We start from the raw sequence: 22,680 nt of genomic DNA, 5'->3' as shown, positions 1-22,680 counted from the left end.
AGTTATATCTGTATGCACTGGATTACCACATCAAATGTATTTCTTCCTGCAGACCGTAGTCAAAAAATGGCTTTAATCCACTACCCCATGGAGCTATGTGCCTCATTTTCATGCCTCAGTGAAGCACATTTCCTTCTCTGGGCGAGGTAAAGTCTCTGGTGTCAGCTATATTCATCAACTTTTGCTTTTTGTTTGTCCTACCAGATCCTGTGGCCCTGACCTAGAGTGGCCTTGGGTGCAATCAGAGGAGGTGGCTGTCCAGGTCAGTAATTTCTTGTTCTTTTTTTTTGGTAGGACAAAGATAATGTCCCAATGCCCAGTGGGGCGAGTCCATCAGTAGCAGTCATTGGGTGTGGACTGCTGCCTGCTAAGACTGCTCATTTGAGTGTAGGTGGGGGGGAAGCTGGACAAATCCCACCTTGCCTCTCCCCCCAAGAGATCATGGGGTTCTGGGAAGGCAACTATTTCCAAAAACAGAATCCATTGCAACCGGTTTTATGCTAGAATTTCCTTCTCAGCCAAGTGCTAAGAGTTATGTAGCTTTCAGCTTCTATCCTAGTCTGAATACCTTTGCCAGAACCTTTTGATCTGCCGGAGGAGGGGGAGAGATAGAGGCACTTGAACTCGGGACCCAGGAGCCCACAGAGGGCAGAAGACAGAACAGGAAGACTGGGGACTCCAGAATAACCTGCCCCCCTTTGCAGAGCTGCTGTAAGGCCAGCCTTCTTTGCTGTTGCAGTAACTGTCCGTTCTTTATTAGCTACATGCTCAGCCTAGAGATGGGCGCTCTTCCCATGTGGGTAACCATCACACTGACTAGTGCTGGGGGACGGGGGAGGAGGATGAGGAGCTGTGAACTGGAGGAGCTTGGGAAAATGGCACAAGTGCACAAGAGTTCAACACATGATTTTCAAAGAGACAAGAAGGCAATAGAAGCTTACTACAAGGGAAATAGGCTGCAAAGATATCTAAAACAGCAGTTGCTCAAGTCAGCACAACCAGGTAAGGCTCTCTAGAGAAAGCAGGACTGGAAGGAAGTCTCCAAGGAGGCCGGAGATCTTAGATTTATGTCCAGGTCAATTTCCATGGCCCTCAGCTGGGCCCCCACTTCCATCTCTGTCATGTGTTCTCCATGCAGTGGACAGACAAATTCCTCCCAAGTGTGAGTTCTTTTCCTAGTCAATATCCGACTGCTTCCTGCACCACTCAGTTACCACCTGGAATCCTGACCTTGCCTTCTGCAGCCCTCTTTCCCCCACTCAGATCTGGCCACACTGACCTGCTCCCTGTTGACACAGAGAACAGATCTCAAACGACATTCAAACTGCCATTCCCTCTGCCAGGCATGACACACTGCAGATGTCTACCTGGGTCCTCCCTGGCTCCATCCTATCACTGCCCAAATATCTCCCATCAGAGAGGCCTTTGATGACCTTCTTATATTCTGCAGCTCCTCACACCCCTGTCTGGGTACCCTTGATTTTCCTCAGGGCACTTGGTACCTCACAGCACATTTGTGCCTAGGGTACCTATTTCCAATCTGTCCCCAGGATCTAATCCCCATGAGGGCAGGGGCCAGTTTGTTCACTGTAGCATCCCCAGGGCCTGGCACTGAACAGGTTCTTGGGAGACAGGGATTGAGTGGATGTCATCAGTGTTAGACAACCCCCTTGACAAGGCCTAGTCAGGCATATGGTCTGCTTTGCAACCTCCTTCTGCCTGGAGGGTGCACTTGAAGGTGAACCTCCTCAAGGTGAGGGAAAACCTAGGCAGGGCTGGTTTCTGCATCTCTTCCTGGGTAGGACTAACCACTCCAGCATGTGAGACTATGTCACCCCCTAGTGGCCACTCAGCCAAAAGCCAGAAAAACTCAAGATTCAGTGAGCCTGGCAGGCCTTCCCAGACAGGACCCTACCTGCTCTCACCTTACATTCTTCTATGAGTGAAATCAGATGTGGCTCCAGGTCGACCAGCTGTCCCAAGGGGTTGGTAGTAGCAATGAGATACTCTTACAGAGCCTTTCAATCCGTCCTGGGCCGTGTGGGAGCTTAAAAAAATTTAAAAGGTAAACTAAGGTGGAAGGGGCAGAGCAGAGAGCCCAGGGGTGAATTTATAGAACATGGTACTCCAACCTAACTTGGGTCTTGCTGCAAGCTCACCTGAAGAGCTTGCTTGCCTGGTCACTTCTCTAAGCAAGATGGTTTACAAAACCAGCAATTGACATCCAGAATGAGTTTTTTGCAAACTTCACTTAGCATTTTCTCTGCCTCCAGACCTCTGAATGGCTGCTTCCCATAACCTGTCAGGTCTTCTCAGAGAAACCTCCTCTACCATCTTGTACAAAACAGCACCTGCCCCGACTACTCAAGCCTTTACCCTGCTTCATTTTCCTTCAGAGCAGGGGCAATTGATGTTTGTGCTCCCATGCTCTGCCCCCATCCCACTAGCCCTGTGCTTGGAAGATTCCAGATTAACTCTTCTAGCTTTACCTTGACTGATTACCATTTGGCTAAAAAGCTCACTGGGGTGAGATGTGTGAATCAGTCTGGAAGCTGTAGTAACCTCTACAGTACTGCGCAGCTTCAGAGAGACAGAATAAGAAGGCTTTGTTATAAAAACAATGACAACTTAGTAGGTAGGCAGTTAGCTCAGTGATGTGAACTGCACCGACATCATCTCCACCTTCTGCTCAGCCACCGTGTGTGTGGGCCTTTGTCCTATAGGTTCTAGAAACCATGTCCCCACAGCACAGTCATGTTCTTCTCTTTGTTGCAAGGGGCACCTTCTTAAATGCCCAGCCAATTTCTCCTGACCTTGCACTGAAACCAGTCCCTGACCCCGGGAGAGGGACACTGAGACTGAATTAGACCAACTCTACCTCACACTCTATGTGGTGCTAACAAGACCAGGCTGCAATGAGGGAGAGGAAGGTGCAGCTGTCATGGGTTGTCAGAGTCTGTCACCACCCATGGGAAGGAACATGCTGTGCACACTGGCAAATGTGAGGGATTTGGGGGAGAGAGGGCTCAGAGCAGGTGGAAGGAAGCTGAGAGGAAGAGGTACTCGCCTGGCAGCCAAGGGCAGCATGGTCACCGCCCCACCTGCTGGTTGGGAAATGACCTTCCGTAGCTATAGGAAGATATTAGGCGAAAAAATGTGCCCCATGAAGGAAGGGGACACACTTAGCTACTTGATGGTACTCACATGTGTGCTTGATCATGCTATGAAGCATGTAAGTAAGCTTAGGGAACAGAGACAGGCACATAAAACACGTGTCTGTCTCCCTATGGGCCCCATAAAAAAGAGCCACCAGCGAGAACAGACGTCAGTTCCACCAGGCTTCTGAAGGCCAGGACGGGAAGTTTGATGCTTCCTGGGAGCAAAATCCAGAGGCTGTGGGAAAAAGGCAAGCTTTGATGAGCACCTGCTGCCGTGGAGCCTACCAGCTCTTATGCATCACCTGTCACTACTAAGCTTTGAGACCTGGAACAAGCCACTTGCCTTCTGTGACTGGGAGAAACAGCTGACTCACAGGGTTGCTGAGAGTTCAGAATCAAACTGGAGCCTCTGCTGAGAGCTCATGGCTGAACTCTAGGGAGAGACAAGGGCACAACTGCTACCTTAAGGAACCTCCTTCTAGAACAAACAGAGCGTGCACATACACACGTAGGGAGTGTGCAGCTCCCTAAATAGTCCAGGCAGGATCTGACTGACTCCAGGTCATGCAGCTCTGGGAGGACAAGTGGCCTTGGCAGGACCATGAAGAAAAATGGGAGGCATCCTCAAAAACAAATGACCAAGCAGCCAAATGGAGAAGTGAAACCACCCTAGAGATGGGCACAAGCTCATGGTAGTGACACCCTGTTTCCTGTTCCTTCATGAGCCCCCTCTATCGGGCCCTTCCCTCTCAGTCCGTATTAGTTAGACTTTCATTGCACTGACAAATACCTGAGAGAAACAATTTAAAAGGAGGGAGGATTTATCTTGACTCAAGGGTTCAGAGGTTTCTGACCATCATGGTAGGAAGGGAGTGGCAAAGCAGAGGAGTGTTGATCAGGAAATACAAAGAGAAAATGCCTGCCCTGGTGGGGTTTGTTCTTTTCCCCCTTTTATTCCATCTGGGCTGCCAGTTTATGAGATTGTGCCTGTATTCAGGGTGGGTCTTCCTGTTTTGTTAATCCTCTCTGGAAATGCCCTCATAGACACACCCAGAGACGTGCTTCTGATCTCTTAGGTGCTTCTTGATCCAATAAATTTGACAATCAAGGTTAACTATCACAAATCTACCTCTTACTAACCTGACCCCCAAACACATCAACCATAACATTCCACCCTGGCCTTCAAAAGGCTCATATCCATCTCATAATGCAAAAGGCTTCCAGTCCATCTGCAAGAGTCCCATGCTCTTAACAGTTCCAACATTGTTCACAAGTACTCCTCTGAGTCAAGGCAAACTCACAGCTGTTTGTGCCTGTACAATTTTCTAAAATTACATACTGCCAATGTATTACGGCACAGAACAAACATTTTCATTTCAAAACGGAAGACTGAGGGACATCAAAAGGAGGATGGGACCAAAAAAGACTAAAATCCAGCAGGGCAAACTTTAAATCCTGCACTCTTTGCTTGGCTTCCAGGGAATGTGCTGACGAGATGTGAGTGAGCTCCAATGGGCTTGGGCAGCCCCACCCTTATGGCCTTACAGCCCATGTGGCCCTCTTTCTTGGGCTGGTTCCACTCATTGCCTGTAGCTTTCCTCAGCACATGTTTCATTTTTCTGGCATCTCTAACTTCCTGGGGTCTCCGAAGCATCTTCAGCTTCACCCTCACAACTTCACTCATCACCATCTCAGGGGCTGCCTGCAGGGATTCTGACCCTGCCACACATTGCCTAACCTCCCAGTTCTTCTTCTGAAACCTGGGTGGAAGCCTCCATGACTCTGCAACTAACTGTTACATTCTGCATGGCTGCAAAACCAGCATCAACGGAAAATGCCAAGGTCTGCTGCCAGCTTGAGCAGTAAGTAGCTGTGCTCCCTTAGACCAGGACTGTAGGACTTCTGAGTGCCTGGAGGGTTGAAGGCAGGGAACTAATACTTAGGCAGCCCCATGTATGCAGGGTGACCCAAACTCTTTTTAAAGCAAAGTCATTCAAATGAGTTACAATCATTGCCCCCTTGAGCATGCAATGTGTGAGGTCCAACCAATTCCTGAGATGCCCTCAGGCCTCTTTCCTATTATCCTGATGCATAGTGCTAGCTTCTTTTTAATGGTGTTAATCTCTTTAGCAGCTACTCTTTCTTTGGACCCAACTTTACATGCAGCTTCTTTTCTAGGCAAATTTCAAGTTTTCTCAAATCTTTCTGCTCTGATTTTTTTCTCCCAATTCTCACTATAAGTCTGGCTAAAAGCAACCAGCAAAATGTGTCCCACGCCCTGAATGCTGGGCAGCTTTGAAATCTCCTTTGCCACTTTAATAGTCTGTCACCTTTGAATTCAGCCTCACAAAGTCTCAGGACAAGGACAAAAGATAGGACAAATTCTTGTCAGACTATAACGTGCATGGCTTCTAGTCCAATTCCCAAGAGTTCTTGTTCCCATCTGAAACTTCATGAGTCTGGCCTTCACAGTCTGCATTTCTATCAGCATTCCTGTCTTTTGAGATCCCATCAGAGTCACCCATGAAGTTCTGCTTACAGCATTCTAGGCTTTCTCTAGCACACATCACCAAACTTTTCCAAGTTTCTCCTGCAAATGAATTCCAATGACTTTTAAACCACATGGTCAGGAATAGTCACAGCAATGGCTCCACTCCCAGTACCAATTTTCTGTGTTATGTTTTATTGCTGAGAAAAGTAACTTAAGGAAGGAATAATTTACTTTGGCTCACAATTTCAGAGGTTTCAGTCCATCATGGTGAGTTGGGCATAGTGGAGCAGAGAACCTGACATCATGGTGGCCAGGAAGGGGATAGGGGGAGGAGGGGAAGAGAGAGATGGAGGGAGGGAGGAAGAGAGGGAGGGAGGGAGGAAGGGAGAGAGAAGAAAAAAAGAAAGGAAGGAAGGAAGAGAGAGACAGGAAGAACAGGAGGAGGAGGAGGAGGAGACTGGTGTCTCATAATGACCTAAAATCTCCTACAAGGCCCAACCTCTTAAAGGTTCCACCACCTCCCAATAACACCACAGGCTGAGGATCAAGTCTTTAGCACACATGACTTTGGGGGAGTGTGTTGGTCATCCCAGCTACACAGGGAAGCACAAATAGGAGGATTGCTGTCCAGGCTTGCCTGGGCATTAAGTGAGACCCTATCTCAAAAATAACCAATTCAAAAAGGGTTGGTGGAGTGGCTCAAGTGGTAGAGCACCTGTTTAGCAAGCTTGAGGCCCTGAGTTCAACCCCCAGTACCATCAAGGAAAAAAAAGAAGATACAGCTAAAATCGAGGCACGCCATTTCTAGGATAAAGTTATAAAAGATGATGGCTTCTGTTTCATGGCACTCTCTTTTGTCTCTCCACTTACTTGAGGTTATGAGATACTCTATAGAGCGGTCCACACAGCAAGGAGCCTCTGGCCAACAGTCCATGAGGATATGAACTCTGCCAACAACCAGGTGAGTGACATGGGAAGTAGACCCTTCCCAGTCCAGCCTTGAGACTGCAGCCTTGTGAGCGACCCAGAACCAGACACCAGAGCAGCTACACCCAGGCCCCTGACCTGAAGACACCACGGGGCAATAAATGTTACTGTTTCGTGCCAGGTTTTGTGTTCTTGGGATAACTTATTACACAGCATGTCTAATACACAGACCTAAGAAGCAACTGCTTTAATATTTCTATTGCCAAGAAGATGTTGAAGGGATACAGTTAAAGGGCATCATGGACTGTATCAGAGTGAGAGACCTGACTGATTTCACAATGTCCCTCCACACAGATGCTAAATATTGCATCTCATTCATGACACACCCAACTCAGAATACTGAAAACCTAGATTTTACCCAGAAGAAAGTAGATGAGTGCCTTCAAGCCAATGTCGTGAATGCACACGCCATGGTTCCAATACTTTCCCCCTTGGAAACTCACGTTGGCGTTTGAGGCCCAGTGTGAGGCATTAAGAAGGTAGAAACAACCCAGTTGTGGAGGTTAGAGGCAGAGCGTTGGGAGGTGATTTAGGTTAGGTCATCAGGGTGGGTCCATGAATGAATTCTGGTGGCTTTAGATAGAGAGAGAGATGAGAAGGCACACACTTATGCCTGTGTTTGCTGTCTCTCTCTCTCCATGTGACACCCTGCAGTGCCTCCAGACTCTGCCAGCAAGAACACCATCACCAGACACTGCCTCTCAACCTTGGACCTCTGGAACCAGGAGCCGAATGAAACCTCTTTTCTGTGCTATAGTGTTATGAGCAAGAGAAAATGGATCGATAAAGCATAGCTCATATTTTGAAAAACACATCTCATATGCCAGCTGCTTATATCAGAGCCGTTTGATGTTTCCCTCAGCTTCTCCTGACCCCACCTGACCCCAGCTCCAGCTGCTTGCTTAGTGGAGAACCCACCTCACTCTCTGGCTAGCTTGGCCTCTGTCAGTATGAGGGCTCTGCTCCAGGATGTCCCTTATGGTGCCCAGCTTGCCCACGTCTCACCCGGAACTATAGGGACCTGGGTCCATCAGAGGTGGTGCAGGGGGCTGGGTAACACAACCTAGACTTAAGGGGGTGGCTAATACCCCACAGGGTAGGTTTTACCCGAGAGACAGGATGCAGAAGAAATGAATTCTGCACTTTCACTCTGCTTCCAACTCTTGGACTGGTCAGGCCACCGTAGTTCTGGGTTTCTGGAGACATCCCATTTTCTCTCATGGACATGGCTAGTAGCACTCCACCTTCTTTTCTGCTTCATTTGAGCTTTTCCTGCCCCTACTCTTGCGGCTCTGGGGTTGCACCTCCCTGAGCCCCCCTGCCTTCCTCAACAGAGCCTTAAGTGTGCACGACTGGCCTCAGGTGCTGTTTCCGAGGAATCCCGGGTGAACACGGCTGACCACACTGCTCTTTTCTTGGTTTTGGGCAAAGCCAGCCCTGTGCGTAAGCTCTCCTGCTACTTCAGGCAGAACCTTCAGGGGCTAGGGTTCAGTGACAGGAGGGTGTTGGGTTCTACAGAATAGTACAGGTAGGACAGGTGCTATAAGTGAAGATCGAAGTAAAATCCAAGAGGATAACCCAGACAAGGGATAGAGAAGTAGAGATCAAAAGGTAAATTCTCAGCAAAGGTCTAAACGGACAAGAGATGTCACCATGGTCACACTTAGCAGGAGAATAAGCACTGAGGTGCCTCAGCCAGAAGAAAGAGTCTGGCAGCACGGGGAAGAAAAATGTCAGGAATTAGGAACAAAGGCAGCAGTGATGAGGAAGCCTGAATAGACTGGGCTCAAGATCAAGACCAGCTTAATGTCTCCAATCTACTGAAGACCTTGTTTCTTCTCTGCAAGGTGACAGGCTGGTCCTGGAACAAAGATTGGAGAAACTAGGTTCATGGGTAAAGCTTAGCCAAGTGTTCCTTCTGTTATCTTTCAGGGACCCAAGACAGCCATCCAGTAAGACGTGAGTAGGAAAATCAGTCATCTGTCTCCACAGCCAGTGCTCACACATGGACTGAGGGGGCTGAGTTGCTGCAAGTTACCCTCTTGTGGCCAAGCTTCTGTTCCAGGGGCCCTGGGTGGGCTGAGATGAGTGGCCCTCTTTTGTCAACTGAGTCAGCCTCTGGCATGGCCAAACCCTGCACTGAGATCAGGGGCAGGGCCAGCCTGAGCCCTAGGAGGCCCAAAGGAAGGGGCCACACAGCCATCTGTACAGTCAGGAACATTTGCTGCAGGTATGAACCTCACACAGAATGCGGCTAGGGCGCTACCTAGGAAAGGAGGGCTCACTTTCCAGAAACCTGCCTCTGCCCAAGGTCAGAAAAGTCTGTGAGTAGTCTCTATTGATGCTTTTCCAAGTCAGGTCTCAGCTGAATGTCTGAGGACAGGCAAGGCAGAGCAGCTGTGGTTAGGCACTTGTTAGCACCTGTCTGTAGGCACCCCACCTGAGCAGATGGGCCACCCAAGGCAGCCCTGGATGCTGAGGCCCTGTCTGGCAGAAAAGCTGGGTCTCTTCCTGCATGTCTTCATGAAGTCTGTGGCCACAAACTATCTCTGAGCCAAAACTGCTCAGAAGGAAAAGTCAGCAGCCCATGACTTTCCTAAGAAACTTTAGACCAACAAGCGATGGGTGAGCTGTGCTAGAAAGGCCAGGGCTAGTCAGCAGTATACCAGGGCAGCCACAACAATTAAAAACACTGAGATAGGGGCTGGGGGCATGACTCACATGGTAGAGCACCTGCCTGGCAAGCAGGAATCTCTGAGTTCAAACTCCAGTACTACCCATTACCCCACTATCTAGCCAAAAAGGTCAACCTATAAAGGAAGCCCCCAGGACAAGTGGAAGGCTCTAGTGCTAAGGCCAGTCTCATTTGGTCCTTAGTGGTCAGGAGCTCAGACCTCACTGGTTACTCAATATTTTGAATGTCATCCCTGGTCACAAAGTCATTGAGGGGTTTGAGAAAAAGACAGGGATTCACTGGCATCAATGCTTCAGTACCGCTCCCATCAGTCAGTCAACATTTATGGAGTTTCTTTGGGAGGTGCAGTGTCTTCCCATTTCTTCACTGGCCCTAGCTTTTTTGTTGTGATGCATCTTGCTCACTGAGACTCAAAAGCGAAGAACAAGGAAGAAGCATCCAAGTTGGAAAACATCCTCCATTTTTATGCTCTGCTCTACACTAGGAGTGCAAGGAGAATAATCCTGGAATGTGAGTGGTGAGAGTCACATCAGATAGACGCTCAATACTTCAAAACAAAGAAAAGCAAGTTAGGAGCTGCCATGGCCAGGACGATGAGGCGAGCATCTGTGACACCAAGAACCCCTCGCCTTGTAGAAGCCAGATGGGCTTTTGCTGCACAGGTAAATGGATGCTTACTTCCCTTCCCCCAATTTTTAAAGCTAATTTTCAATCAGTAAGAAAAGCAGTTTCATTACTGCATTTTGGCATTTCTACTACTCCATCTTAACTTCTGGAGATAAGTTAACGCTATTTTCCCAAAGAGATCTCCTTGCAAAAAGAAAAAAAATCTATCCTCAAAAGGTCATATTGCCCATCACCAGGAATATTCTAAAGAAAGCGTTATGGCCCCTGTAGGTGGTTCTCAAAGGAGCCTTTCAAAAATGCAAGGATCCTTATTGTTGAAGGGACAACAAATTGTCCATACTGTGCACAGACTTCCTTATTTCCTGATGACTCTTTCCCTCCCATTTCTGGGGCAGCTGGCCGGAGTCTGGGGGAGGCTGGATCACACCTCACTCCATTGAATTTACCCACAAGCCTGTTGGGATGAGCTGTTGAACCACCTAGTCAAGCTCTCAGGACTCCTCTCCAGTGAAAGTCAACAGGACGAATCTGTGAGGCTGCCTAGTTTGGCGCTGTAGCTGTAGTCAGTTTCATAATCAGAAAGCCATATTTGTGGATTAAGTAAGTCAAAACAAATGTCTTAGTTTCCAATGGAAGTAGAAATACTCCAGTGGACCCTGTGTTTCTTACACCTGCGTTTGGACAGGGCACCCACTTGTTTATCCTCCCAGCAGGTATGGGGAGGAGTCAGGGAAGGGCCTGGGAGGTAAAACCTTAAATCAGTAGAAGAAAGGGGGGTTGTAGAAATGTCAGGAGAGGAGAGAGATGGGCTTTCTAAGCTAAAATGACTGACAGTCAAGGATGCTGGATTAGGAAATTGACCTAAGTCCATAATTCTCCATCAAGTGCAGTGTCCTAGACCCTGTATAAATGAATCTTGGTCAGTTTTAAAAGTTTATGCAAGAAATTGAAGTTTATGTACTCCTATTTTACAGCCTGCTGTTTTCCACAAAGAATTTAAGGCATTGGACAAGGATGCTGAACAGACACCTGGGCAGCGTGCCTTACCAGTGGGACAGCCCAACAGGGCACATGACCTGGAAGAGGAAGGTCTGAGTCTGCGACACCTGGAAATCACCTTCCCTGGCTGGCAGTGGGTGGGGCTGATCCACGCTCCTCCGCTCTCCCTGGCTGTGTCACAAAGAGTAGAGCCAAAGGGCTTGTGCTGGATGTACCTCCAGGAGAAGGTGAGAGTCCTGGAGAAAGGTGGCAGAGACCGCAAGCTCGGGTCACATTCTCCCACCTCTGCTACGTAAGCTAGCAGTCAGAGAAGGAATGAAGCCCAGAAAAAGGGATGGGAGTAGGATGTGCACTGGCTTGTGTGGTGACAGTTGCGTAGGAGCCACAGGTGAGGAAATGAAGGGTACTCAAGGTACTCAAGCACACTTGCCAAAACCAGTCACAGGGCCAGCACCTGCAGCCTGGTGGATTTTTCCCCTATCATGGTGGTGTGGGATCCAATGTCACCTTCCAGAGGCCAGCTGATGGATGGAAGACCACTAAATTGGGAACAACAGCTGAAGAGCTGGGAGGAGCCAAGAATCAGGTCAGCTGCACATTTTCTTTTATGCTGAGGTCAGGAGCGAGGCTTCTGCTGGCCGAGCAACTCCTGTCCTTGGTTGGAGAGGGAGTGTCCAGGGTGGGAAGACCCTTCCAAAGGTCATGATGATAGAAAGTTCTGAGAACCCCCAACCTCTCCCCGTGCTCAGCTTGGATTCTGAGAAGCCAAGTCACATGGTGACCTGGTCACTGTCAGTGTCTTTGTCATTGAAGAGCTGTTTCTCCAGGCTTTCCTGCTGGCCAATGGGTTGATCACTTGGGACATCTCTTCCCACTGTTGGACAGCCTGTGTCCTGAGAACCTTTACGCCCTGGCCTTGTTCTTCCTACCAATCCTGGGCTTTTGTCTCAAGATTCTTACCCAGTCCCAATCCAGTCCCGCCTGGAAAGACCCGCCTTCAACCAAACTTGGAGTGTGAATGCCTCTGACTTCCTGTCCCTGCCAAAGAGCTGCAGAAGGGCTCTTCTTCCCACTGTGTCACCCTACTGGTGGGGCTGGTGGCGACTGGCCAGCCAGTTTCCCACAGTGCAGGGTGTTGCTGCGTTTTAGAGAAACAAACTAACCCAGACAGAAGTGTCGAGAACAAACCTCAGTCACACAAAGAACAAAAGGCAAGCAAAAGTAAAGCACTAAGAAAATAGCTCGGCACCTTGTCTACAGACGGTGGACAGCCCTGAGTTGGATGGCGTACCCCAGAGTCATGTCCTTCCCAAAACCGCAGACCATAACCTTGCTTGGAAATCGGGTCACTGCGGATGTAATTACTGAAGGTGATGTCATCTCAGATTGGGGTGGGTCCTTCATCTCATGTGGATGGTGTCCTTTTAAGAAAAGAAGAAACACATGTATGGGGAAGGAGAGGCCATGTGACAATGGAGGCGGAGATTGAAGTTTTGTGTCTACAGAAGCTGGGAGAGAGGCCTGGGGCACATCCTCCTCTGGAACCTTCAGAGGGAAGTGTGGTCCAGCTGACATCTTGATTCTACACTTCCAGCCTCCAGAATGATGGGAACACACATTCTATGGTCTAAGCCACCTGGCTTATTACCCTCCTGGAACAGCAGTCCCAGGAGACTCATACGTGTCGCTGCTGCTGCTGCCTCACATGGGGACCTCGCCTTGAACCCTGTGCTGAGTGTCTCAGGCTGCCCCCCAGGAATGAGTGCTGGGCAAGCACATGGTGATCCCCTCCCCTGCTGGCCACCAGGGAGGCCAAGTGCACTGTCCTGGCTGCTGAGTAGGAGCACTGGGAAGACTGGGGGTTCTGAACTCTTGCAGGTTCTCTGGGAAGTTCCATTCTTGTGCAGTGACCCACGAATAGCATGAGTGCTTGGGGACACGCCAGCCATCCCGAGAAAGCCCTGGCTGGGGTTCTAGGACCTCCACCTAGAGCTGTATCGTGGAAGGGGGCTTTGCTCTGGCGGCCCCCGTGGGCAGACCCCTCCCCTCAGCACCAGGCATTGCAGAAGCTGAGATGCAGCAGGGGCTCCGGAAACTGTGCAAAGTCATGCTGACCATTTTCTATGACACCACAATCACAGGTTCCATGACATAAGGTTCCAGCTGCACCGTGGACCTCGGTCTCACACGATAACTATAGCGAAAACCAAGCCAAGGCATGACCGATGGCACCATCTGCCCCAAATGCACAGGTTGTTTACAAAGGTAATCTACCCTTCTGTTCCTTACCTCGGGCTTTGAGATGTCTCTTCTATACAAATAATCAGAAGAATACAGGACGTGATCGAATGGCACTTGTGCTTTTTACACTATCGCCATCCATCTATGTGATCACTTAAACTGTTCTTTAAGCTAAAGTCATGATTTTCCTCCACCTGCCTATTATTTTAAAAGGAAACGTTACATCGTTACAATCAACAAAGGGTTTCTTCTTTTCCCCCAAACTCAGCACAAGAAAGTTGGGGTACAGCTGGCACTGGGGTGAAAGAGGGGGGCTTAGGGACTTCTCTGACACCTTCTCTCCCATGCCTTGCTCCAGAGCTGCAGAGCTGGGTGTTCTGCTGGTGTGCAAATGGTCTGCATCACACACGGGCTGTCCTCTCTAGAAGCTGTTTTCCTAATGAGCCATGATTTGATTGGTTTGTAGTATCTTTGTCTATTAAGAATGATAGACCTGCATTAACTTATCATTCATTTCCAGTTTCACATTTGTTTTTAATGTTTGTGTGTGTATGTGTATATGTACATGTGTGTACATATGTATATTTGGTGGTGCTGGGATTTGAACTCAGGGCCTCATGCTTGCTAGGCAGGTGCTCTACCTCTTGAACTATGTCCCCAGTACTTCTTGCTTTAGTTTATTTTTCAGATAGGTTCTCACTTTTGCCCAGAGGTGGCCTGAGCCCAAGATTCTCTTACCTATGCCTCCCATATATTTGGGATTATAAATGGGTACCACCACACCCAGCTTGCTTTTTTTTTTTTTTGAGATAGTGTCTATATCCCTCTTTTTGCGTAGGCTGGCCTCAAACCTTGATCCTCTTATTTCTACCTCCCAAGTAGCTGGGATTATATCACATTGGTATTTTTATGGTTTTTGTTTGCTAGGAATAGGAGGCTATGCAAAAGTGGTTATCATGACGTCAGATAGTTTTGTTTTCTCTGGGTTTGGCTCAGGTTCATGTGATCCAGTCAGACACATTTGGAAGACTGAGGCAGGAGGATTGTGAGTTTTGAGGCCAGCCTGGCTTTTTTAGCAAGACCATGTCTCAAAAGAAAAAAATGCGGATTTTTTTTTCAAGCTCTTTCTAGAGCCACTGTCTGGACACTGAGAAAGCAGCCTCAAATGAAGCAAAGTTCCTCCCCTTAGAGAGCTCACACTCTGATGTGGAAAGACAGACACGTAACCCAGTCCAAGTACAGGTGCTCATCAACTCAGGCCTCAGCCCCTAAGAACCCATTGCACATTGGTGATATCCTAAACTGAGGTGCACCCAGCACGCCTGGCCAGCAACGCAGCATGCTGCAGTGTCACTGTGCCCTGGGGTGGAGGTGTCATCTGGAAGCTGAGCTTGCTGTGGCTGCCTGGCTCGGGCAGAGAGGGCTGGAAAGGATCAAAACTCAAAATGCTAAGGCGATTTCTCTCTGTGAATTGCTTTCACAGCATTGTAAAGTTGAAGCATCGTAAGTCCATTAAAGCAGGGCTGCAGCCTCTGGGCTGAAAGTGGATTTGGGAGTTAGATTGCCTGAGTTCAAATCCTGGTTATACAACTTGCTAGCTGTGTGGACGCTGGTCGATGACTTAACCGCTTTGTCCCTCCGTTTCTACTTTGGCAAACTGCAACAATACACGTCAAGGAGCTTCTGTGAAGACTGAGAGAATTATTGCATACATGGCAGGCACTCATGACTGCCACCACGATCACGGAGGGAAGCTCAAGCACATACGGAACAACACCACTGGCGGCCGTGCCTTGCTGACTGGGCAAAGCACAGCCCAGTCAAGCAAGATTCATTCTTCTTTTTATAAAGCTTTAATCTTATTAAAGATTCACTGTTCTGGAAACTTCTGCCAAGTAACCACTTAAGAATTCTTGAGGTACCAGAGTGAGGTGTGCCAGATAAACCTTTCTGACTCTGCACCACACATTCTCTGAGGCAACTGCTCAGTTCTGGGGTCCCCGTGGGAAAGCAGCCCTGGGGGTCCAACAGGTGTGTGTGACTGTGTTTTGGTGGGGCTGGGAGACCAGAATGTGCCTCCCCAGATTACTTGATCCAGGAACCATCAAGCTGAGGACAATCAAGAAGATACAGAAGAGTTCTCAGCCCTCCCTCCACCTGCGTCAAAGCAGGACAGGAATTCACAAAGACAAAAGGTGCTCTCTGCCCTCCACCCTCTGTCCTCTGCCAGGGAGGACAAAGGTTAACCACAGGGGCAGCTGTAGGCCTCCTCAGCCTGCCCAGGACCAGAGGGCCCTGTGTCACTAAAGGGAGCCTCACTGACTCCCTGACCTCAGGTGCTGTCTCTGCCACCTGCCATCTGTGCAGGTGCAAAGTCCTTCTCCTTGGTCTTCTGCCCTCTCTAAAGCTTCCCTGTTCTTTGCTGAAGATGCTGGAGAAGCTGGAATTCAAGGTCACCTCTTTGAGAACTACTTCTTCCTGGGTGTCACGTGTGTTGACACACTTCTGTTTTTTCTCCCGTTAATCAATCTTTTGTAAAGTGTCAGTTTAAACTAAGAACTCCTGGCTTATTATTGCTCTGTTACAATGCTTTGTTTACAAAGGGAGGTGGTAAGCCGGATTCCCAGGACTGTGTTAGAGGAACAGGCAGAAAGTGAGATATTGTTTGGGGTGGGGTGATTGACCCCAGTCACCAAAGGGTCTGCCACTACAAAGCAAGCTGGGAAGAGTCTGACGGAAACCCGAGATGTGCCATGAGTCAGCCTGCTGCTGTACCATGGACTGTGGTTTGTGGAAGACTTCCGCCCCCCGATATACCCAGGAGATGCGTCTTCACCAGAATGAAGGTTTGGTTCAGAGAACACTGGCTGGCCTAAGTACTCACTGGTCCAAGGCCAACTGTAGAGTCTAGAACGAGAGCTGAATCCCCTTTCATATTCCTGGCATGTGAATGACCTTCTTTTCCTTTTTCATTTCCCTTCTAAAATGACAGGGATCATAATTCCCTTCCCTCGTAACTTCCCCCAATAACGGAAGACAGGGTTGATTAAGTTTTGTGTTGCCATCACCTGGGGGCCTGTGGATCTTGAGGTTCTACATTTGTCAGTTAGACCTAACTTACAGGACAGAAAGACAAAGCGCAGACAGACTGAAGAAATGATCATGACCTCGAGACCAAGGACAGGCAACGACAACCACATCTTCCTGGCAGCCATGGCTGGTCATGACACTGGGCTGCCTCCCACGGGAGAAGTTGTGAACACACTTGCAATTGCATGCTGGGTAGAGGCAGGTTTGATGTGGCCTCACTGTGAACGTGGGAAGGGGGTGTGTGCGTGTGTGTGCGCACCCCAGACAGCGGGGAAGAGGCTATTACAGCTGATTGGTTGTCACCTGGGACTTGATCTTCCTGTCCTACCTGCCCTCCCCCTGTGTTCTTGGTCACTCTGCTTCTGCTCCATGGTCCTGTGCCCTACCCACCATTCCTCACCCAACCCTGGCCAAAACTGAGTGATTCAGAGACAGTCTCTGAGCTAATCAGATCCCCTATAATGAGAAATTGAGGATGGTAGACTGAGAGACATGAAGACTAGGAATTTTCTGGGTTGAATGGAAAAATCACATGTTCTTGCTACTGAGGTCCCAGGTCCAGCAGGGTCCCTCCCTTCCTGAGTTCTGAGTGTTCAGCTCTTTTTTAAATTCCACAAACAACCCCAAATCATCCCTTGTTTAAAAAGGCAGTAGGGTAGCTGGGCATGGTGGTGCATGTCTGTAATCCCAGTACTTGGGAAGTTGAGTTAGAAGGGTCATGATTTGGAGGCCAACCTGGGCTACATAGCAAGACCCAGTAGGGTGAAAGTGCAAGGATGGGGACAAAAATGGATTCAGAAACAAGGCATAATGCATCCCTGAGGGCCTTCTATACAAATTTGGGTCAAAGATTTCTAGCAGGCAGTGCAGACAGGAGAACCACTATGTGATTAGCGTCCACTCTGGACAAAAATGGGCCAGCTGATCAGACGTACAGCTGTTCTTGGTGTCCAGTTGAGACAGGAAAGTCCCCAGGACCCTGCGTAATGAGCAGTGTCTTTATGACATCCTGGGATGGACACAGGGGGCCTCATGGGGCTGTTACAGTAAAGACCTCCACCCAAGCTGGTGGTGTTTCTCTCATGCTCAATTTTGTGAACTCAATTGTGGGGCAGTGAGGAGCAATATATTTTCTGGATACTTTGATCCAGGAACAGATTTTCAAGCCCTGGAAAAAGCAGATAAATTGTTTACCTTTCAAGTTCAAATTGTCCACACAACAAGCCCAGGTAAAAAGCCACTAGGAAGGAAGATGAGGTAACCTCCTGCTGCAGGTTACCTCTGGATCCAGACCTGCCCTCCCTCACTGAGTCCATAGCCAGGCTGGGGCGGCTGCCTTCTTTAGAGGACACCCAGGAACTGAACTTGGTGGTTCAAAGGCAACAATATGAGTGGTTGTCCTGGGAACCAGGCCCACTCTGGTCTGAACACCCATCCCAGTGGACTTCCATGTCCTCCATCCTCAATCCAGTCAATTCCTGTCCTTCTGAGAGCTCAGAGCTATTCCACAGCCTTCCTGGGCCCAGCCCATGGCTGCCTAGGCAGGTGGTAAAGGAGCCTTGAGCTATGTCTGGCCAGAACATAGAAGGGCCTGTTAGAATCCTGAACAGGAAAAGGCAGCAGGAACTACTGCCCAGGAGAACCTGAACTGTGGCCCATCCTCAATGTCCGACTCAAAGTCTACTCTGATGACGGGCTTGCTGTGGTACCCAGCTCCCCATGCATCCCATGGGGGCCCCTGAGAGGCACACATAGCCCCAGCCCCAACCCCAGACCTGGTGCTATTGGTAGCTGCCTGCTTTATTGACTAGGGACAAAGTGATTTATAGGCTCAAAAAGCACTGTATGGGCTCAGGGTGAGGGACACTGCTGGGATCATCACCTGAGGGTGAAGTCCCCTGCACTCCCTTGGCCTGCACACTGAGTTCCCCTGTGTGTGTGAGAGCTAAGGGCAGCCTCTGCCCCTCGGTGTGCCTTCCTTGCCTGTGGCACTAAGAAAGGATGCCAGGATGCTGGGGAGGTCTACTGGGGAGCGCAGGCCCCCACAAATGAAGGGTCTATGGCCAGCATCCATCGTGGCCTTGTCCACCATGGCTGCAGAATCCATGTGGCTTTGGGAAAATCAACCCAGACTTCTCATGCCACATACAGACTTCTGCTCCAACACTGCCCAGGTCCTTGGGTCTCCCACCAGCCCAACCTCCACACTCAGGTAACAAGGAAATGCCCCACACCACGCGTTCTACCATATTCTCTCAGCCCTGCTTCGCTGAATGTCCCCTGCCAGCCCTTGACCCATGTGACTTCCTGCCAACCCCCACCACTTCTGTTCCACATTGCGTTACTGCCCTGAAGCTCGAGTCTGAGTGCTGGACAGTTTCTCAGAACGTAGTTGTCTTTTAAGTTGTTACTCACTTATAAATGAATAGCATCTCAAAAAGTTGGAATAGCCCATATAAAGCAAAAATCTCCTTCAACTCATTTATTCAATTCTAATCTTTCACTCGATGCCAGTCCTTTAAAAATAAGAGGTGTGAGTGTATACTCACATAACCTGCATATACACATACACATGTACACACACGTGTACATACAGGACACACGTGTATATGCACATATATGTGCGCATACAATTCTACATATTGCAATACACACACAAACGTGCAGATCCATATGCATGTAATCTACACACATGCAGGTATCACATACCTGCTCACACATACACATGCATGTACACAAAATATATACACATATATAATGTGCATGTTCAAATTATTATCTGCATTTTTCTCCTCCCATAAACAGTTCCCTTACATTCCCTTCCAGGTTTAATTATCTACAAGTCTGTGAATCTGTCAGTGTCTAAAACAAAATGGTTGGAAATGGATGAAAATCTAAAAGTCATAAACAATTAAAGGAGCAATCCTTTAAGAAACTGGCACAATTTCAAAGGAGATCTTTCTGGGACTCAGTTTCTAAAGAAGCAGCTAATTTTCTAAGCTGGACAGGGAGCAGCACCACACCTCAAGTGACACACAGTGGCAAGGCTGGACTGACCCTCAGTATGGGCCCTGGAGACAGGATGGTCCTTCTGCACCTCCCAGCTCTGGATGGACCGTTTGCCTGCAGTGGTCCCCTCCCCCCATATCTGCTCTTTTCCCTCTCCTTTTCCCCCACTCCACCCCCTCAGTGGGGCACTCAGTGCAGCTGGGGGCAGGAGGGTGATGGTGCCTTACCCGAATCTCTCACCCTTTCTGCCTGGAACAGGCTCGCAAACTTCCACATCTGCCCAATGGCCAGGCCCTCTGAGATGTTTCTCCACATCCCTTACAGAGAAAGGTTGCCCAGGGCAACAACGCTGTTCCATCTGCCAAAGTGTCTGCTTCTCCTGACTGTTCCCCCTGTTGGACAGACATTGCTTGTGTGTGGAATGCAGGTTCCACACACCTTTTTCACCAGGGCAGGTCTGATCCCCTGTCTCTGCAGGAGTCCTCTGAGTTCTAATTTGAGACAACGTTTACACAGGCAGGTGAAGAGCAGGTTCACCCCAAAGTGGAGACACATGAAGTTAGGGGAAGGGAGATGACCCATGGCCTCACAGGGGTCCCATCCCACAGGCTCAAGCATCCTTTGTTTCCTGTGGGTGAAACATGGTCTCTCCAAGTGACACATCTTCTCCATCCACAGAGAACATGACACACCACCCCTCCGCCTTCTGCATAATGCCGGATGAAGAATGATGTAACAGAGGTAGACCTGGCTTCTTGTGCCGCTCACCACATGGAGAGGCATGAGCAAGCCCCTACATCTCTCCAGCCCTGTTTCCTCTCCACATGCCTGTGCTGGGGGCCTGTGAGTGGTGGAGCTGGAGCCTCACCCTTCCTCTGCTTGCTCCCCAGCAGACATCTGGGGGCCACCTGGGAGCCTCTTCTGGGCCCCACCTTACTGCAAAACTTTGTGGGAATACTAAACTAGTCCCAGGGGCTTGGGTGAAAAAGGGATGTGGCTCGGCAGGTTGGAGGTGGTTGGCTCTTCCTGGGGACCACTGGGCTTGGGCGGGAGTTTCTTTCACTCAAAACCTCAGGTGTGGGCACATTGCTACTTGTCCCAGTCTGGTCCACTGAAGTGGTTAGCGTCCCTCTAACCTGATCATCCCTGGCTTCCAAATTAATGGTACATCCTATTGCTTACTTATTTAATTACTGGGTTTTTGGGACTAACTCCTGGGAACCCTAGACCTTTTGCCACTCTCAGATGCTGGTCTACTGAACTGGCTAACCTTCTATGGCTTAGGACGAGCTCTTCTCCAGTGCCAGAAATCTAGTGCCTCTTAGGGAGCTCTCATGGAGAGGGGTGCTAGGATCTAATCCAGCTGGGTCCATCCTGGTCTCTGGTGCCCATGTGCCGCCCTCCCAGACCTCCACAGTCCATATCTTGTCTACTTCTTTCTGCCTTCAGAGACAGCTCTGATCTTAACAGGATGATCACCCCACAGCCCTCCACACCCTAACCAGTGATTTCAAGTATAGATCTTGGCCTTCCAAGATGTATGAATTGAGTTGGACAGAGTCCTCCCAAATCTGTGTCCTCCTCAGGAATGTAACTTTTTTCTTTTAAATAGGGTTCTTGCACACATAACTAAGTTAAGATGAGGTCATACTGGAGTAGAGGCACCTGAATCCAGTGCAATCTCCTTGTAAGAAGAGGAGAGAGGGCACCATGTAATGAGGAAGCAGACATTTGAGTGATGCATTCACAAGCCACAGAAGGCAAAGAATGCCAGGCGGAGCGGGGTGGGGGGCTGCCAGCAACAAGGGTCTGAAGCAGATCTTTCCCTGGCACCTTCAGAGGCCCTGCCCACAACTCCATCTTGGACTTCCAGCTCTGGAACTGTGAGAGAATCTATTTCAGTTGCTCTAAATCCCCAGTTTGTGATGTTTGTTATGGCAGTCATGGAGGAGAAACCAGTAAGAAACAGGTCTGGTCTTCTGTACCCCCACTTACAGGTAGTACAGGATGAGATACAGCTGACACTCCTTATCTGTGGGATCTACATCCGTGGATGCAACCACCCATTTTGACAAATAAAGATATTTGTCAAAAATATCTTTAACAAATTGCCTCTATACTGAGAAAGTATAGACTCCTTTTCTTGTTATTCCCTAAACAATATGGTACAACCATTTCTGTAGCATCTACATTGTTTTCAGTGTTACAAGCAATCCAGAGGTGATTTAAATGATACCAAGGATTGTTGTAGGTTAAATGAAAACATGATGTCATTTTGTGTAAGTGACCTGAGCATCCTCAGATTGGTATCTGCAGGGGCTGTGGAACCAAGCCCCCGGGATGGCGAGGGACAACTGCACTTGACAAATTCAGGAAGCTACTAGCAGCCCAGGGATACCTCAGTGCTGGAACATTCCTCTCCCTTTGTAGAGGGACAACACCTTTCCCCAGTCATGTCAGCCTCCAGGCCCATGCTGTCTCACCTGCAATACCTCAGTCACGGGTCGTTTGTGTATTTGCTTCACGGAGAGGCAGAAGAGCTGCTATTCTGGGGAGATGACTTTAGGGGTACTAGAAGAAATGACCATAAACCACACACACACAACAAAGAGGAGGAGGTGACCGTCCTGGTAACCCCGTGAGGACTGAAATTCCATTCAGTTTGCTCCTATATGCAAACACAACCCTGAGGGAAGGAATACCCCAGACCTCTGGTGCTCAAGGGCAAGCTTGTTTTTCATGCAGCATCTTCCCTAATGCAAATGTTCTAAGTCAGCAAAAAGAACTGGGAAGAGAAGACACAGGAAGGAAGGAAATGGCTCCATCACTTTACAGTTGGCCTTGTGTCTTTCACATTATGACCAAGGGTGCTCAAGTGACAATATAAATCTCCAGATCACAAATGACTCCAAGGGACTCTGTCTCTCTCTCTCAAACATGCATTTCCTTTCAGTTTCTCCAACAAATCCATCCTGGCCTCCATTCCCTGCTGCCCAGAGCCCCAGCCAGAAAAAGTCAGGCTCTGCTATAAACAGGTACAGTTAAAGCCCCCCAAATACCAAATCCCTAGGATAGGGGCCATATTAGGAAGACATCTGGGCCCTGTGAGCTTAGCCTTAGTGCCATGGAGTGAGCTTTTCCTCACTTCCTTGTTACTACTAAACCTAACTGGGGCTAACTGGAGGTGATGGGAGATGCAGAAAGAACAAAGGATAGACAGAGAGTTGGGGCCAGGTGTGTTGCGCGCTTGGATGGAGATGCACAACAACCTCATTGCTTTTTTTTCCTCTATTAATCTCTTCTCTCTACTCTGCTTCTTTTCTCTGTCTTTTCTTTAAGGCCTTACTCCTTTACAATTCTTTAAAATCTTGCTTCTGAAGTCT

At 48.9% G+C, this 22,680-nt stretch overlaps 1 protein-coding gene and 1 long non-coding RNA gene across 9 annotated transcripts in view; one reads left to right on the top strand and one right to left on the bottom strand.

Annotated features, from left to right (window-relative positions):
• Positions 1 to 22,680, bottom strand: part of Prkag2 (protein kinase AMP-activated non-catalytic subunit gamma 2) — a 259,543-nt gene that overhangs the window by 158,016 nt on the left and 78,847 nt on the right. The gene's annotated exons all lie outside the window — the stretch shown is intronic.
• LOC141418637 (uncharacterized) lies at positions 3,637 to 8,846 on the top strand. Its single transcript, XR_012443309.1, has 3 exons — positions 3,637 to 5,020; positions 6,525 to 6,610; positions 7,291 to 8,846. It is a non-coding gene; the product is annotated as an uncharacterized lncRNA (long non-coding RNA).

The sequence above is a fragment of the Castor canadensis genome, chromosome 2 (genome assembly GCF_047511655.1).
Source record: "Castor canadensis chromosome 2, mCasCan1.hap1v2, whole genome shotgun sequence".
Taxonomy (NCBI): domain Eukaryota; kingdom Metazoa; phylum Chordata; class Mammalia; order Rodentia; family Castoridae; genus Castor; species Castor canadensis.
Note: the sequence above shows the minus strand (reverse complement) of the source record. Positions and strands in the feature narration are given on the sequence as shown.